Consider the following 15,678-nt stretch of genomic DNA (forward strand, 5'->3'; position numbering starts at 1 on the left):
GGGCTCCCTCTTGGTGGAGCAGGGATAGTGATCCCACAGGCTGCTGCTCAGGAAGCTGCACAAGTTACACCCTAGCCCAGGTTGCAAGTGAGGACAAAGTTGACTCTTCTTCTTCTTCTTCTTCTTCTTCTTCTTCTTGGTTCCCACTTGCAGGTGACACAGCAGAGCAGAAATCAGTGATTGACAGCCCCGGGTCAGGCAGGGTTGGAGGGGACAGGAGGGGAGCAGGGGTTGGGCTGGGGGCAGAGCTGGGGCTGTGCCAGAGCTGGTTCTGGGCAGGTCACAGGGAGAGGCTCCCAGCACAAAGCCTGCCTGGTGCAGCGGGTCAGAGGTGGCCTGAGCTGGCAGAGAGGGATGGAGGGAGGCTTGCAAAGCACCTGCTGCCTGCTCCTCACCTTGGGCTGATGCTGTCAGTGCTGTGGTGTTCCACTCATCAGTTTGGAAGAAGAAAGGAACTCGCTCCTGTCCCTGCTGCTGCCGAGGGGCTGGCACTATGCTGAGAGCAGGACAAAGGTCCAGCCCTGCTGTCCCCAGCCCTGTGTCCCCAGCCCTGTGTCCCCAGCCCTGTGTCCCCAGCCCTGCTGTCCCCAGCCCTGTGTCCCCAGCCCTTCTTTTGCTGTGGATTCTCCCAGCTTTGGGGTCCTGCAGACAGGAGACTTGGAGTCAGAGCTTCGCTAGGATCTCAGTGCCGAGGCTGGGGGAGGTGGGGATGTGTTAAGGCTGAAAATATTTACAGGTTTTGAAGTTGAAACGCAAACAGGAAAAGCCCTTTAAAAAGTGAGTGTAGTGGATAGTCAAAACAGGGATTGCCATGGAAACGCCACAATATTTGCTTAAATTGACACAAAGGTTGCTGGTTGCAGGGTTCTGACTTCTTTGGCTCCATTTTCTTTGGCCCGGCACCTATCACAAATTGATCTCAACAACCTTCTTTTGTTTTGCTTCTTTTATTTTTGTCTGATGGAAATTAAAAAAACCCACCAACAACAAAACCCTCAGTCCACAAATCCCACCTCACAGAAGAGTCAGAAGCTTCCGAGCTTCTGTCAAATGTTGGAGCTAGAACACTTTAAAATTTTCTAAGTAAGGTAAAAGTTCTTTTTCTTTTAATCTCTGTATTTATCCATTTCCTCCAATGCAGGAAATAGAAGGGAATTGTCTTAACTATCTAGGGAGAGCAGGGAAAAGGGTGAAACCTGTTCCAAAGGTGGCAACGTGCATCCGAGGAGCACGGGAAGGGAAGTGGGACTTCTATTGTCCACCTCTTGGACCGAAATTTGAGAGATTTAATTTTGGTTCCCAATTCTGCCTCAGATTCCCCGAGTGACCTTTGACAAGTCACTGAATTGCTGTGTGCCTCACTAAACTGGAAATCATAATTCTTCCTTTGTCTTCTCTGGTTGTATTCATACTGTTTGCAGGGTGTGGGGGGTACAGGACTGAAGGGTCCTCACAAGTGAGGGATTTCCCAGCAAGCAGGGCTGGTGTCACCATCCCTCCCGTGCAGAACTGCTCAGCTGGTGATGGGGGGAAGCTCTGGGCAGTAAGTGCCAGAGTCCTGGAGGCTGTTTCTGACACTGACCTGGAATTGCTTCTGGGGAAAGTTGGAGTGTGTGGCCCACTGAGTGGTCATCTGGGTGGTTTGTACCTGGACTTGTGAGTTGAGTGGGATGAGCAGGAGCTGGGGATGGAGTGTGTTTGGCAGGGTGTGAGGTGCCTTGCCTTGCTAGCCTGTTGTGTGTGACCAAGGGCTGAGGTCTGTGGGTGGCTGTGGCATTTGAGGCCGGCGTCATTGCTCCTGCTCGTGATTCACCTGAGCTCTTGTCCTGCTCAGTAAGGAATATTTATCTCCTTTTGAAACACAGTGCAAAGAGACTTCACCAAGTGAAGGGACACCATCCAGTTCACGCTGTCTTCACCTGAGACCACTTCCAAAACAAAGAACCTGAATTCTCTCCTGGCTTTGTACACTGGAATGGACCTTGAAGCCTGTGACTTCGCAATGCAAGGTACTGATTTTGTTGTCATAAACTATCTGCTCAGAGGTAGGGGTGATTTTGGCTCTCCAGAGTCTCCCATCCAGTCCTGGGAAACCTCTAGCCTGTAAAGTTTAGAAGAGCTGCTGAAAGTCATTGGTTTGGGTGGTAAATGCACAGGGGGGGGGTGTTGATGTGCCTCGGGTTGGCTCACAAGTAGGACTGGATTTACCCCTGAGCTTGCTGCCCATTTCTGCACAGATGCAGGCACCCAGCTGACACAGCAAAGCACTGGTTGGAGCAGCTCCCTCTCATAGCCTCCCTCTGCCTAAGGAGCTGGTGTGCACTAGTAACAATTAGCTAAGTAGTATGCCAGAACAGGCTAGCACAGGAGTCCCCTGGGTAAGTATTGTGTGGGACACTTTCTAATTGATTTGTTTCACAAAAGAAGAGGAGTTTGAGGATGTCTGTGGTCACAGTGGGAAACTCAGAAAGGTTCTGAGAGGGTGGGGCCCTGTGTTGCATTTTACTTTCCTCACTGCTGGGCTCCCCTCACAGTTTCTCTGCAAAGAAAGGTTTGGCACAACATGGCCTGGAAGAAAGCAGCTGTAGGATAACAGCAGTGGGATAATCTATTTCTTCTCAACAGTCTGGGGATTTGGGAGGTGTCTGGTGGCACTGCCACACTGCTGCAGCTTAAAGGGGCTGTGCCTGGGCTTTGGGTGATGTGATATCTGCTCCAGGGGGGGTAGAGGTCTGGTCAGGGGGTCTCTCTGTGCTGTATTAAATGATGATGATGCTTGAATGAAGATCAGTAACCTAAAGGATAATTGTGCATCACCGTGTTCCTCTGTCTGTGCCATCAGTGATGTCTGGGCAAAGCAATTCATCCAGAGGTGTTGTGAGTCAGACCTGACCCAGGAGGATCAGGGTGGGGGGACTGTCCTGGCTTAGCAAAGGGAAGAAAAAAAAAAAATAAAAAAAAATCAGGGGGCTAAGATGTTTGTGTGAGGCTTCAGCTCCATCCCTGGCTGTGTGTGGCACAGGGGGAATTTACTCATGTGCTGAGTGCTCTGCCCTGAAGAGCAACAGCCAGGATCCTCTCTGGCTCAGCAGGGCTTAGGGCTTGCCACGTGTTCAAAGCCTACAGATCTGAGTGCTTTCAGTAAACCTGCCAGCAAATACAGTGTGCTTCAGGATGGGATATGGGTGAGCTGTGCCTTCCCACACCTTCCTAGTGCTGAAACTCCTCCAGGGTCTGGCATGCTTTATTTGGAAAGCTTGGTTTTGAACTGTTCATGTAGGGAACTCTGGCCTTTATCCCAACATGAGCTGCTCTGGTGCCTGTGTCCCCTTTTAGAGCAGTGGCACATGCCTTCCCAGGCCTCCAGAGGCAAGAGTGCTTCCCAAATTGGAGCTCTGCCTGAGGGAATAGGGTAGTGGAACATGAAGAGCCTTGAGGTTTTACCAAAAAAGATATAAATTCTCAGGTTTGACTGCAGCAGGTGAATTTCTGCCAGATATTCTTATCTGCCTCTCCAGGGGGGCCAAATACCCAGGGGGGAAAATTCTGCTGAGGAAGCTGTGTAAGGTTCTAGAGCCATTTTTCCATCAGAGGGAGCTTTTCCTTTAACCCCTTTCCCAGGTTTCTGCTGGTGGAGCTCTTGGTTTTGAAAGCCCCACAGAGCTGGGATGGGTAGGAGCTCTGAGACAAGAAGGCAAGAGGAAAAGACTGATATATCAGGAATTCCTTAAGTGCTGAAGTTGAACCTTAAGGTTCAGGTTGTTGCAGGGCTGTAATCCTTCCCAGTGTTTGCCTTCTCCTAGTACCTGCTGGATGCCTTGCCTGGACAAAGCTGAGTGTCCTTCAGGGGCTGTTTTCTGAGGGACAGAAGCTCATAGAAATATTTCCCTTGACTCCAGCTGTTTTTCTGAGGTCCCCCTCATTCTACAAGCATCACTTCAGTGAAGGAGATGCATTTAGCTTTTCAGGCATGTGGCTTTGTGATTGCTCCTGCTCTGGACTAGAAATCCCTGTGTTCCAGTCTTCAGCCCTGGAGCAAGTTCTATGGCTTCTACTTTCAAAACAAGCTCAATTTACTTTGGGCTACCGAGGCTGTTTGCAGGTTCTCCAGAGCCCATCCCTGGGCTGTGATTGCTTTTTCACTCTCTGTTTATAAGCACAAGCTGGCTGTTTAGTCCTAGAGCTATAAGGGCTGGAGGGGGTTTTTTTTGTGCTCAGGTGATGAAGGGGAGACTTTTATGCAGGTAAAAAAACCTAAAAACAAAACGTGGGCAAAGGATTAGAAATACCCACTGTGTTTTGATCTCCAACATATTTCCCCCTGCTTCAGTCCTGAAGCAAACCTAAATTTGGAGGTTAGCTGTGTTATTCTTGCTGGGATCCTTGGGATCCTGGTAGTCAGCACAGCTGGGAGGGGATGGAGGTGGAAACTCTGCCTTCCAGAGAAGTGCAGCTGGCCCAGCCCAGCCAGCCCTGACAGCTCTGCTCCCGAGCTGGGGAATATGAAACAGCCTTGCAAAATCATTGTGGAAATTTACCCACCTGAGTATGAAATCAACTTGCCTGCCTTTGCCAGGAGGAGTTTAACTTGCCCATTAAAATATACATCTATTTATGTATTACTTGTTCTGTGAGAGAGAATTTTCCCAGGCAGTTACAAAACTCAGTCTAGACTGCAACGTGTGGCATCTGGTGGTAACATGCCATATACATAGATCTGAATGCAGTATCTCCTCCATCACCCTGCTGGGGAGTTCAGAGCACGGGTCTGGGTTCCAGAGAGGTCTTTCCCTTTGCACCACGCTCCCACTGGAGGAAAGTTTGTCCCAGTTCCTGCCTGCACTGGTCTGAATGGGGCTCTACCCTGCTTCCATCCAGCTCAAGCAAGGCAGGCATTTCCACACTGCTGTTCTGCCCTGTGGCCCCAGGGTCCACCTAGGCTGGAGGCAACAGTTTTGGGCAGAGGAGCTCTTTGGGATGGCTGAGGTGGGGAGAGGGAAGATGTTAAAGCCCGTGTGGGATAAGAGCAGGGTTGTCACATCCATCTGCTCAGGCCCTGACGAGCAGCTGATCCATATTGTTAACATATTGCCTGCCATATGGGCTAGCTCAGCTCTCCAGGAACTCTTGGGAGACCTGACCTCTAGTGTGACAAGATGTGAGCATGAAGGACGGGTTGACAACAGCCCTTGGGTCTCGGCGTGTGAAACCGCGGTGGAGCCACTTCCGCTGCCTTCCCCTGCGCTGCCTCTGCCTCCCTCCCTCTTTCCTCTCTCTCTGAGGTTTTTTTTTCCCCTCCCTCCCCTGTTTTCCGCATCCCTGGTCTGCACTAGATCAATGACCTTCACTCCTAACCAGACTGGACAGTTCTGACTCCCTCCCCCAGGCCTTCCATCAGATGTTTGGTTGGCGGCTGTAGAGAGCTGAGTGGGGGGGAAGTCAAAGGAGAGGGAAGAGGATCCTGTGCTCAGCAGGAGTTCCAGCTCTCCTTAGCATCTCTGGGTGGGAATGGGGATGAAACCTGATCCACTGAGGTCCATAGCACCTCCTGCCCACTTGGGTAACAGACACTGATGGAACCTCCTTATGGAGGGCCAGGTCCGGCGGGGATCTGTGAGATCTACCCAGGTTGAAAAGGCTCAGAGGTCTGGGGAAGGACAGTGATGCCACAGTTGGAGGAGGGACCATTTATAAGGCTCTTGAGAGACACAGAATGATTCAGTTTCACACTAAAGGTAGGCACAGCCCAAATCCCTTTCAGAAGCTCTGCCATGCTCAGCAGCTGGTGATTTTGCACCTACAACCATCCACATGAGGGGGAATGGTTGTCTGAGGTGCAAAAACTGAAGAGGTTTTCCAGCAGTGAGGAGGGCAGCTGAGCAGGATCCCTCCCAGGAGATGAGGAGCTGTGAGTCCGGAGCCCATGGTGCAGTGAGGAGCAAGCACAGAGCTCACATAAATGGATCTGTGCAGCAGCTGAGCCTTAAAGAAGCCCAGTGCTTAAGTGAGGGCTGCCAGTTGCCTGGCTGAGTGTCCCACAGGACACCAACCTGCCCAAAAACTCTGGGGGAGGATGTTCAGTACTGGAGGAGAAAGGACTGGGCCAGGCCCTTGTGGGTTCAAACCTTGCTTTCCCTGCCACCTTCAGTCATTCTTCTGCCTTCACACCATCCTCAGCCTCCTCCAGCCATTGCTGAGAAGATGGCCATCTCTTTCCTAAGGCTTCTGTCTTCACACTTGAACTTTAGGGAGGTGAAATCCTGGCACTGTTCAAGCAAGCAGGAGTTCTGCTGTAAACCACAGTGCAGTCAGGATTTCAGCCTTGGCTCCTCCGGAGAGGAGCGGGATCTTTCCCAATCTTTCTTACCCATCAGCTGGGTCAGACCTGCAGGCATGACTGACTTCTCTTTCAGTCTCCTGAAGTAAGAGTTGCCTTTTTTTTTTTTTTTTTTGGTATGCTTGTATTGACTTGTGAAAGTCAATATCCTCCAAAAAGTTGTGATTTCACCCAGCTGCTCTTCATAAAGCTTTTAGGCTGGTGTAGGTGCTTTTATCACTCTCCTTCCCCTATACCTGCAGTTGTGATGAGCATTAACAGTGTTTATTTGTAGAGAGGAGCCCACTGTGGTATTGCAAAATAAAACACAGTGATGAGTCGTGGTTTATTTACTCAAGCTTCACTGATGTAACAAACCTGATTTTATGCTAATAGTGACTCAGAGAAGCAGAGTTGGAAGGAGAAGCCACATCTGCTGATTCCTGTATCCAAATGACACTATTTCTGCCTGTCCTCACTCAATCCACCAGCAGTTCTCTCAACAGGCACCAGTTCCATGGCACCTCAATGAAACAGGGAGCTACAAGAAAAGGGTAATAGTGCTCAGCCAGTTTGCAGAGTTCCCCTGAGCATTTAGGAACACGTTCAGCAGTGCACATGGGGCTGTCCCTCTGTCACTCAGCTGTCCAGAGGGAGCCCAGGGTGATGCTGACCTGCCAGAGTTCCTCAAGGAACAAGGGCTGGAAATCACTTGGAGCAATCAGTGCTAAGTATGCCCAGAAGTGCTCCAGGGAAATGCATGTTCAAAATGTAGTTCTTAGAAATCTGTTGATAAAAACAAAAAATCTGAAAAATGAACAAATACTGTAAAGTGAATGTGATCTGTTCTCTGATGTCTTCTGCTGAGGGCTCATTCCAGAGCTGGTGCTCAGCCCATGGGGCAGTACTGGAGGTGAGGCTTATCTCACTACTTGAGTTGAATATGGAAAGACTGTTTTAGCATATTGCCTCTGACAAATTGTGTATTAATGCTGGGGCTTTTTTTTTTTTTTTTGTTATTACTGCAGTTATATATTAACCATTAAGAGCCACAGGTGAACCATCTGCTGATGTAAAGCAGCAGAGCTGCATTTTAAGCCAGCACAACTATCCTGATTTTTGCCAGGGCAATTTACAATCTGTCCCAGTGTCTTTCTTGTGATTCTTGCTGAGTTTGTCTTAGCTGTACATTAATGGAACATACAAGAGAAAAGAAAAGAGGACAAACTAAGGTGAGTTTGAAAGTAAAATGAGCAAACAATATTGCTAGCCTTGTCCTTTCAGAAGTCAAAAGCTACTCCCCTCCTCCCCTCAATTATAAGACTTAATAATACCAAGGTTTCTATGTGTTTAGGATGCACACAGATCACATTTCAGGTTGCTGTGCCCTGCTAGTGGGAGAGCAGAGGGGGGGCTGGCCCTGCACATTCAGTGTTGTACAAAACAAAAATCTTACATAACTTGCAAAATCTCAGGCTTTAAGAAACACACAAAGCATTGCAAGGTTGACAAGAGTTGGCACACGGGAGCAATTCCTACTTGATTACCTGGTCCCTGGCGTGTGCTGACCTAGAGAACAGCCTACTCAGGAACTTGGTTGCCATCCTCCCTCTCTGGGGCTAGTTACAACAGGAGCTGAAGTCAATGGCCCCAAAGGCTGGGATTGCTTTGGTGGACTTGTTCTACCTGAGGCTGTTTGGCAGTGGAGCAGTGCAGATCCTACACCTGAGATGGTCAAATGTGGGGTGGGACAGAGGGGGTTTGTCCTCTTCTGACATCTAGTCTTTGAGGAACTTGCTAGCTGGACATCTTCCATCCCTGAAGCAGTTAGGGATACAGGTGGAGAGCTGTCCTGAGGATGGAGTGAGGAGAATGTCTTAGCATCTTCTATTACAGCCCAGCCCAGTGCTGCTTGTCCACATGCTGGGTTCTGGCTTCCACCCAGTCACTCCTTCCTTTGGGGTAGCCCTTGGTGTTCCCAACCCAGAGGGATCTGCTGGACAACCAGGGCTGCTCCCCCCCTCCCTGACTTCCCAGCACTCCTGACCTGGGGATGTCCAGCCAGGGGGAAGTGCAGTTGGTCTCCCTGGGAACCAGCTATCCCAGCAGGGTCTGAGTAGGGATCATTGCAGGTACATGTGGAGAGCACTGAGCTCCAAGGCTTTTGGCCCAAACTCTGCAAAAGCACACAGTGTTCCTCTAGCAGAGCTGCCTCTCATCCCTCTCCAAGGGGCACACAGATGTGAAGATGCTTCCCAGGACCTTACCAAATCACTCACCTGCCATCTCCTGGGCTTGGTCTTTGAACCCTGCTGTGGTAGCTGTCCTTCCCTTACCCTTTTCTACCCACTTCTTGCTCATTCTCCTGTGCTGCTTTTTATAGGTTTGCCAGAGAGGAGAGGAGATTTTTCTTTCCCTTGTTTGCTTCACTCCATTACTCCCATCTGTTCAACCAGGCCCTAAGTCCCATTGTTTTTCAGAGTCCTGTGGGTTTGGGCTCTCTGCTTTCTGGGATGCTCTTCTGGATAAGGCTGGTGTGAGAAGGAGGTCTGGTTCACAGGCCAGCACAAGGGGTGGGGGGAAATGTGCCTCTTCAAATTAATCAGAATTTTTCTCCTCCAGAAATGCTAATGGGGGAAAAGCAATTAAAGCAGTCTGTTTTTTATTAAGTAATCTGTGTTAAAGAGCTTGTAATGAAGTTTAGTGCCGTTGTGACTCGATATTTCAGCTTCATCGGTTTGAGTCAAAACAATCCAAAGTGGGAAGGGAGCAAGGAGGGAGCTGCTCCCCAGCACTGGTCCTGCTGACTCTGGTTCCAGCTCTTGCAGGCTCTCCAGTGGGATGGGGATGGGAACACTGACTCTTTATCCAACCCAGGAGGGCTGTATTGCATAGGATAGGGGGCTTTGAAACCTCCACACACACACACTGGGCTGCAGCTTCTGGTTTAAAGTCCCTGTTCTCAAAATGGGGTGACCTTGACCTCTTGGGAAGTCACCTCATTTCTTGGGGTGGTGGCAGACACCAAGTTTTCTGTGAGGAGCAATGACTAGACAAGGGAGAGCAGAGAGGAGGGGACAGCAGTGAGACCCTCCAGCTGAGTGCTGCGTGCCTCTGAACAGGTTCCTAAAGCTTTTCCAAGAGCTGGAAGAGTTAGAGCTGCCACAGGCTGAGGGTGGGGATGGCGCCTGCCATTCCTGTCCGTGGTACCTCCAGGGCTGTGACCTGGGAAACAACTTGCTGGGGGGGGAGGTGTGGAAGTATCCTGCCTCCTCCTCCTCCTCTCCTTCCTCCCACCCCAGGAGAAGGGAAGAGAAAAAAAAAGGGACAGTGTCCCTTTAAACAACGCCATGCCAAGCCTCTGCCATCCTGTTTTATCTGAAGTCCAAGCGCATGTTGTTCCAGGGCCGATCCGCTTTAGCTAATTAATAATCTGACAGGAGCCACCCAAGGGATTAGCTGCTGAGCTGAGCCAGACCAAACCCCCAGCAAATGAGCCCCGCACTCCCTGGGGACTCGGAGGTGACTTTGGGGGGCAGGGGGCTGCACCACATGCAGAAGGGTGTCGAGGCCCTGAAGGGGATTTATGGCATCTGGGAGGGTGAAGGGGGAGGCGAGGGGTTACAATTTATGAGATGTAAACTAATAAATCAGTTGGTTGAGGAGGGGAAAGGGGGAGCACGAAATTAAAAGATAACGTCTTAAAGGAGCAGAGTAAATTGATGGTGCTCCTTGTGGCAGGGGACACCAGGAGAGTTCCCATTGCTTCCCAGACCAGTGTTAGCTTCCTCTGCCCTGGCTGCCTGGGAAAGAGGAAGGGGGAGACCACAAAGCACAAGAAAAAAAGGTGTTGATGGGGATCAGGAGGGAGAGATTCATCTTTGAGCTGTTTCTGCAGATGGATGATGGGTTGGCTGTTGTAGCAGAGGCAGCAACATGAAGGCCACCTCTTTTGATCAGAGAAGACAGGAGCTCTGGGGGGTTGTAGTGCCCGTGGAAAGAGTTGGTGCTAAAGGAGGGGGTATGGTTGTCCTCTGGACTGAGTCGTCCAAAATGTTTAGGCTTTCCAGCCTTGTAGGGAACTCTTTGGTTCCCAACTTGTTAAATGGGATGAGTGGAGTGGCTCATGTTGGAGCAGGACAGGTTAGTATCAGGAGGGCTGTCTGATGACAGTGTGATACATTTTCTTCTTCAAATTTGCCTCTTCAGTGACACTTCTGACAGTGACAGGGTTTGGAGTTTGCTCCCAAGGCAAGTGTTTGGTGTTGTTCTGGAGGTTTGCAGCTGGTAGTGAAGGTCCACTTCAGATTCTCCTCTCATTCCAGGAGCTGTGTTCCTGCTGGGTAGGGTAGCTGCCTTGGACATAAGTTTTCCTCTGCCTCTTCTGCTGATCAGTCCCACAGCTGTTTGGCCTCTTGCCTTTCCATACCAGTCTCTTCTGGTGCCTTGAAAGCTCTCTTGGGCCAAGGTTCTTTCTGAGAGCATGCCCAGGCCTCAGCTCTCTCTAGGGGCTGCTCTAATGCAAAATGGTAACGCAAGATGGGATTTCCAAAAGCCTTCTTAGGGAGATTTGTAATCCCTGCCCCATGACGGTGCTAGACACAAGCTGATGGAGAGGGACCTCTACAAGCTCTCTCTGCAGCCCCACAGAAAACCTCTGAGCCCTTGCCAAGGACCAAGCTTTTGACATTGTTCCCTGCAAGGGCAGGAGACTTTCTTTTCTCCATTCCCACCTCTCCTGCAGCAGACCCCGTCCAGGGAGCGAGGCGGTGGCTGTGGAGCAGCGGGCGGGCCCAGGAGCAGAGTGAGCTCCTCCTGCCCCACCCCACCCCACCCCACAGCACCCCATGGCCTGGGGCCAGCCCGAGCCCCCAGGAGCCACAAGCAGCTCGGAGGTGGTCGCTGGGGAACGCCTCTTTGCTGAAGGCTCTGGGGCTGATGTGGGAGCTGCCCTGGGGGAGCTGAGCGCAGAGCCTGCAGATTGCTCTGCCAGTGGGGCAACTGCATTAAGCAAACCAAACTCATCTGACTTCTTGTTCTGCATATTTCCATGCAGAGAGCTGCCTTGCAGCTTGCAGGATCCCCAACGCAGAGATGTTGAGCCAGGCTGCTTCTTGTTGTGATCTCAAAAGACGAGGAGTTGAGAGGCAGCAGTTGTGCCAGACCCGGGCTGTGATGCTGAGCCCCCTTCTTGCCGGGTGGCTTTGGTGGGCACTAGCTTGTGCCCGGGCTGCCAGAGTGGTTTGAGGCTGCTGGAAAACCTCCCCCTGCCCACCTGCCAGGGCTGCACCATCCCACCTCATCCCCCAGCACCCCTCCTCATCCTGCTCTGCTTCTGAAGCCTTGTGGTGGGAGCCTGTGGGGAGGCTCTTCCGGAGGCTGGGCTGGCAGTCGCGCCGTCGCAGCCTCCCGTACACCCAGCCGTGGTTTGGCCTCCCTCCTGCAAAGCTGCTGGGGGCCCACGCTGCCTCCTGACCAACATCATTAGTGTGGGTATTTATATTTCATTAACAACATTAAGCCAAAATGGTATTAAAAGCAACACCAATGATAAATAGCTTATTAATAAACAGGGAACCGGCTGCACCACGCGCAAATTCAATCCCTTCCTAAACGTGTCTCTACCACCAAAACCAACAATTTAACTCCTGCTGGCCTGGAGAAATTTGAAGGATGATTTGGGGAAGGATGGGAATCAGATAAAAGCAGGACACACACACACACACACACACACACACACAGTGTAGTGAATTTCAGTTCTTCCTAAGGCAGCTGAGTGGGGTGGGAAGGTGTAGATGTCTCCAAGTGCCTCTGTGTTTCCACTGCTGGGTGGGACTCATTTGGTTCTCTGTTTCCAGTGTCATTTCAATTGTGCAAAACCAAACACTGTAGAGAGCATGGAACAAAGCTGAGAGATTTAAGATCCAAGTGAGGGTGTCTGCTTTTGATTTCACTGTTCTCTACCCTTTTTCCCCATCACACTTTCATACACCTCCCCCTGGCTCAGGCAGTACCATCCAGAGCACAAAACCTCCTGCCTGCACTGGGCACAGTCTCTCCCAGTGATCTCTGAGGACAGCCAGCTCTGTCCTCATTCCTCCCCGTGTGTTTATTCTAGGGATTAAGAATGTTAAAAATGTGGCTTTTCTTGTAAGCTTGTCAATCAGTTTATTATTTTTATTTTTTGTTTTTGTTTGCCCCCAACTCCTTGTTCTCTGAAATGACTTCCCATGCTCCTGCCCCACCCTAAGTACAAAGGCTCTTTTATTGCTCTTCCTGCTCCTTCTTTCAGCAGTAAATTAATTGCCTCAGAAACTTGGATGACTTTGGAGTCAGAGGCCCCCCCTCAAACCACCTCTGGGTTTCTCAGAGTAGAGGTTCCCCTCTCCAGACACAGCTCCTGCACTTTCCCAGCAGGGAGGATGTGGCACAGGGCTTTGCCTCCCCTGATCACACAGACTGCTGCCTCCTCTGCACCCAAACACCCTCCCCTGTTCCCAGGGCACGGGGGGCCCCTGGATCTCCCACATCCCCTGGGTGGTCAGCAGCACGTGCAGCCTGCACCCAGCACCCCATCACCTTGTCTGCAGGGGCAGCAGCTTCTCCTGGGCCTGCTCCTTCTCCCTGCTGCTGCTGGCACAGCCATGCTTTCTGGGCAGCTCCCAAGAACTGGGCAGCTCTCCAGTTGGTCATGCTTGTCTGCATGCACCTTGCTGGCTTAGGCTGCAGTGACTGCAGGTATAACAGAGTCTCCCTGCTGTGGATTAGTTTGCTCACCTTTCAGCTTGCATCACACAAGGGCTTTACATGAAGAATGAGACCTTTTCCCTAGCTTGACCATGTCTGAATGTCAGATCTCACTTGTAAGCCATGTAGCATTAAGCATAATTATCTGCATGTCTGTGCCTAAGGACAGCAGTGATCTTGAATTTAGGATTTGAGGTGCAACTGGAACCTTTCTGTCTCCTCCTCTCCTAGTCCTTGGGTCCTCCTATTACAGGCTGGGCACAGATTGGATGGAAAGGAAGCCCAAGAAGGTTGCAGAGCTGGCTGGACTCACCTCTATGACTTCTGTCTTGCGCATGGTGGAGAGCAATTTAACCAGAAAGAGTATTTTATTATTTGTTTGCATGCCAGTGTGGGCAGTTCATATGTCTTCTTGTTAGCTGAGCTGTGAATTGTTTGTCCTAAAAGAGTCATGTAAGAGAGAAAACTCATCAGAACCTCCCTGTTCCAGGACCAGCTGAGCCTTGTGGGGTCTGTCCCTTACTCACATGAGAATTAAGACACTCAAATATTCAGAGCAGGGAGGGGAGGGAGGGAGAGAGAAGGGAGAGAAACCAGACATCAAGATAATCATGATTTCCCCAGAGCCACGTAGGGAACTCAGAGGCTGATATCCAGCAGCATCTCTTCCGTCTCACTCTTGCCACAGCATCCAGAATAAACAAAAAAACCCTGGTGCTGCTTATCTGCTGTGGTCCCCAGCCCTCATCCAGGGGCATCCCCTCTTGCAGGGAGCTTGGCAGAGCAGGGTCAGGAGGGAGGATTTGCTGTACTCAGATCCTTTCTTCTAGGGGCTTGGAAGGGCTCAGAGAGTGGGAAATGCAGCCTGGGAATTGGCCATAGCCCTGGATGAACATTTTGTCTGTAGATGGATAGAGGACCCAGAGAGGACCCAGCAGCCTGGGAGCTGCCTGATTGTGGGGACAACAGAGGTTCCTAGAGCCAGCAGAAAGAGGGACTGGATCAGACAGAAGTACCCTGGACAGTTAGTAACCATGAGGGGGTAAGGGGAGGGTTTCTGAGGAAAAGCCTTTGTGCTTTTCATCCTGAAACCATTCCTAGAAATATCCCTCAGGGAGCTTGCTGAAACCCTCCCACAAATGGAGAGAGCACCCCTGCCCAGTGATAGCTGGCATCGTGTGAGGATGGTGCCAAGGCTTCTTAGGACTAAAGGTGACAAAACTGGCCCTTAGTCCTTCTCTTTTACCATTTTCCCTTTTCATACTTCTGAAGGATCTCTGTTACACATCAGTCACTGTCACCTGCCAGACCTCAGGCTTTCTCTCCTTTGAATAACCAAGGAAGGATGGAAGGTCTTGAGTCCTGCTTCTCATTCTGGAGACCACTACCCCTGTGTAAGATACTTCTAGGTAGAAGGGACTAAAAGCTTCCCCTACATGCTGAGTCAGACTTTTCATAGGAAGTTCTTAGATGCTCCTGGGAGGACCCTCTCTGCCAGTTAGGAAGGGGATTGTTGTGGAAGGTGCCTCTTGCCAGCTCTGTGTCTGAGGGGTGAGGGATGGGAGCTGTGTCCCATTTCCTGCCTTGGCACTATGAGAAGAGGGAGACCTGAGCTGGCTCACTGTGCCCAAGGAGTGACATCTCTCAGGACATGCAGCCCTGTGGCTGGGGGTGCTGATATGAACCCAGCTGCCAAAATGTTGCCCTTAGTGGCTACCCCTAGCAACTTTGCAAACTGTTCCCTTGCACCTCTCTCTGTGGAGTGTCTTCCATTGAAAGGAATTTTAATCAAACTTGACTGAGGAGTGCTGAAAAACATGAGGAAGTAATTAGAAATATGAATTTACAGCCTCCTGGAGTACCTCCCTCTCTTTCTCTGCATAATGTCTGTGTTTACCCGGGTTTCTGACCGTTACCAGTCTCATTCTTTAAGCTCTCCTCCACCTCACTACCTTTGTCCAAACCTTGTGTGTTGGATTTGAGACTCTCAGTGCTGCCTCAGAGAGAAGAGAGAAGGCAGAGCCAGTTCTGGGGAAGACACTTTCTTCTGTGAAGCAGTAATAAGCCAGCGGGAGGACAGACCCAGGAGGAAGTTGCAGGTTCCCTGAAGGAAGTTGGCTGGAACAGCCTCCCTGATTGTCTGTGATTTCCCAGCTAGATAGGCCCCAGGGGAGGGGGTAGGCTGGAGCAGGGTGGAATCAGCCTGGAAATTCAGATGTGCTGGATGCTTCCTCCAGAAGGTGTTATTTTCTCATCCTTACTGCTCTTGGGGGTCTTTGTTGTTTCAGTTTTCATGCATGAAAACATCATTCTGGGAAGGCTCTGAGCTCGGATGCCTGCAAGGATCCATAACCAGCTCCTGGGGATGGTCACACACTCCAGTGCCATTCACAAGTCACATACTCCAGTGCCACTGGTTCTCTCTCCCTGCTTCCAGAGTGTGTGCCCTTCTTTTGTCCCACATGCACACCTGGTGGGGCTCTGTCACCTGTACAGCAGGGAGAGCTCCCAGCTCTCTGCTCCGTGCACCCCACGGGTTTTAAGCCCTTCACAGAAAGGAGAGTGAGGAGAATTGCGTGGGTGAGACTCCAAACCCAGTCCAGTTGCCTTGGGCA

At 50.8% G+C, this 15,678-nt stretch overlaps 1 protein-coding gene across 2 annotated transcripts in view; it reads left to right on the plus strand.

Annotated features, from left to right (window-relative positions):
- Window positions 1-15,678, plus strand: part of CASZ1 (castor zinc finger 1) — a 195,363-nt gene that overhangs the window by 32,551 nt on the left and 147,134 nt on the right. For both annotated transcript variants that reach the window (XM_030463456.1, XM_030463457.1), the window contains exon 2: window positions 1,866-2,009. The gene's annotated coding sequence lies outside the window, so the exon portion shown is untranslated. The remainder of the gene's footprint in view (window positions 1-1,865; window positions 2,010-15,678) is intronic.

The sequence above is a fragment of the Calypte anna genome, chromosome 21, assembly GCF_003957555.1.
Source record: "Calypte anna isolate BGI_N300 chromosome 21, bCalAnn1_v1.p, whole genome shotgun sequence".
Lineage (NCBI taxonomy): Eukaryota > Metazoa > Chordata > Aves > Apodiformes > Trochilidae > Calypte > Calypte anna.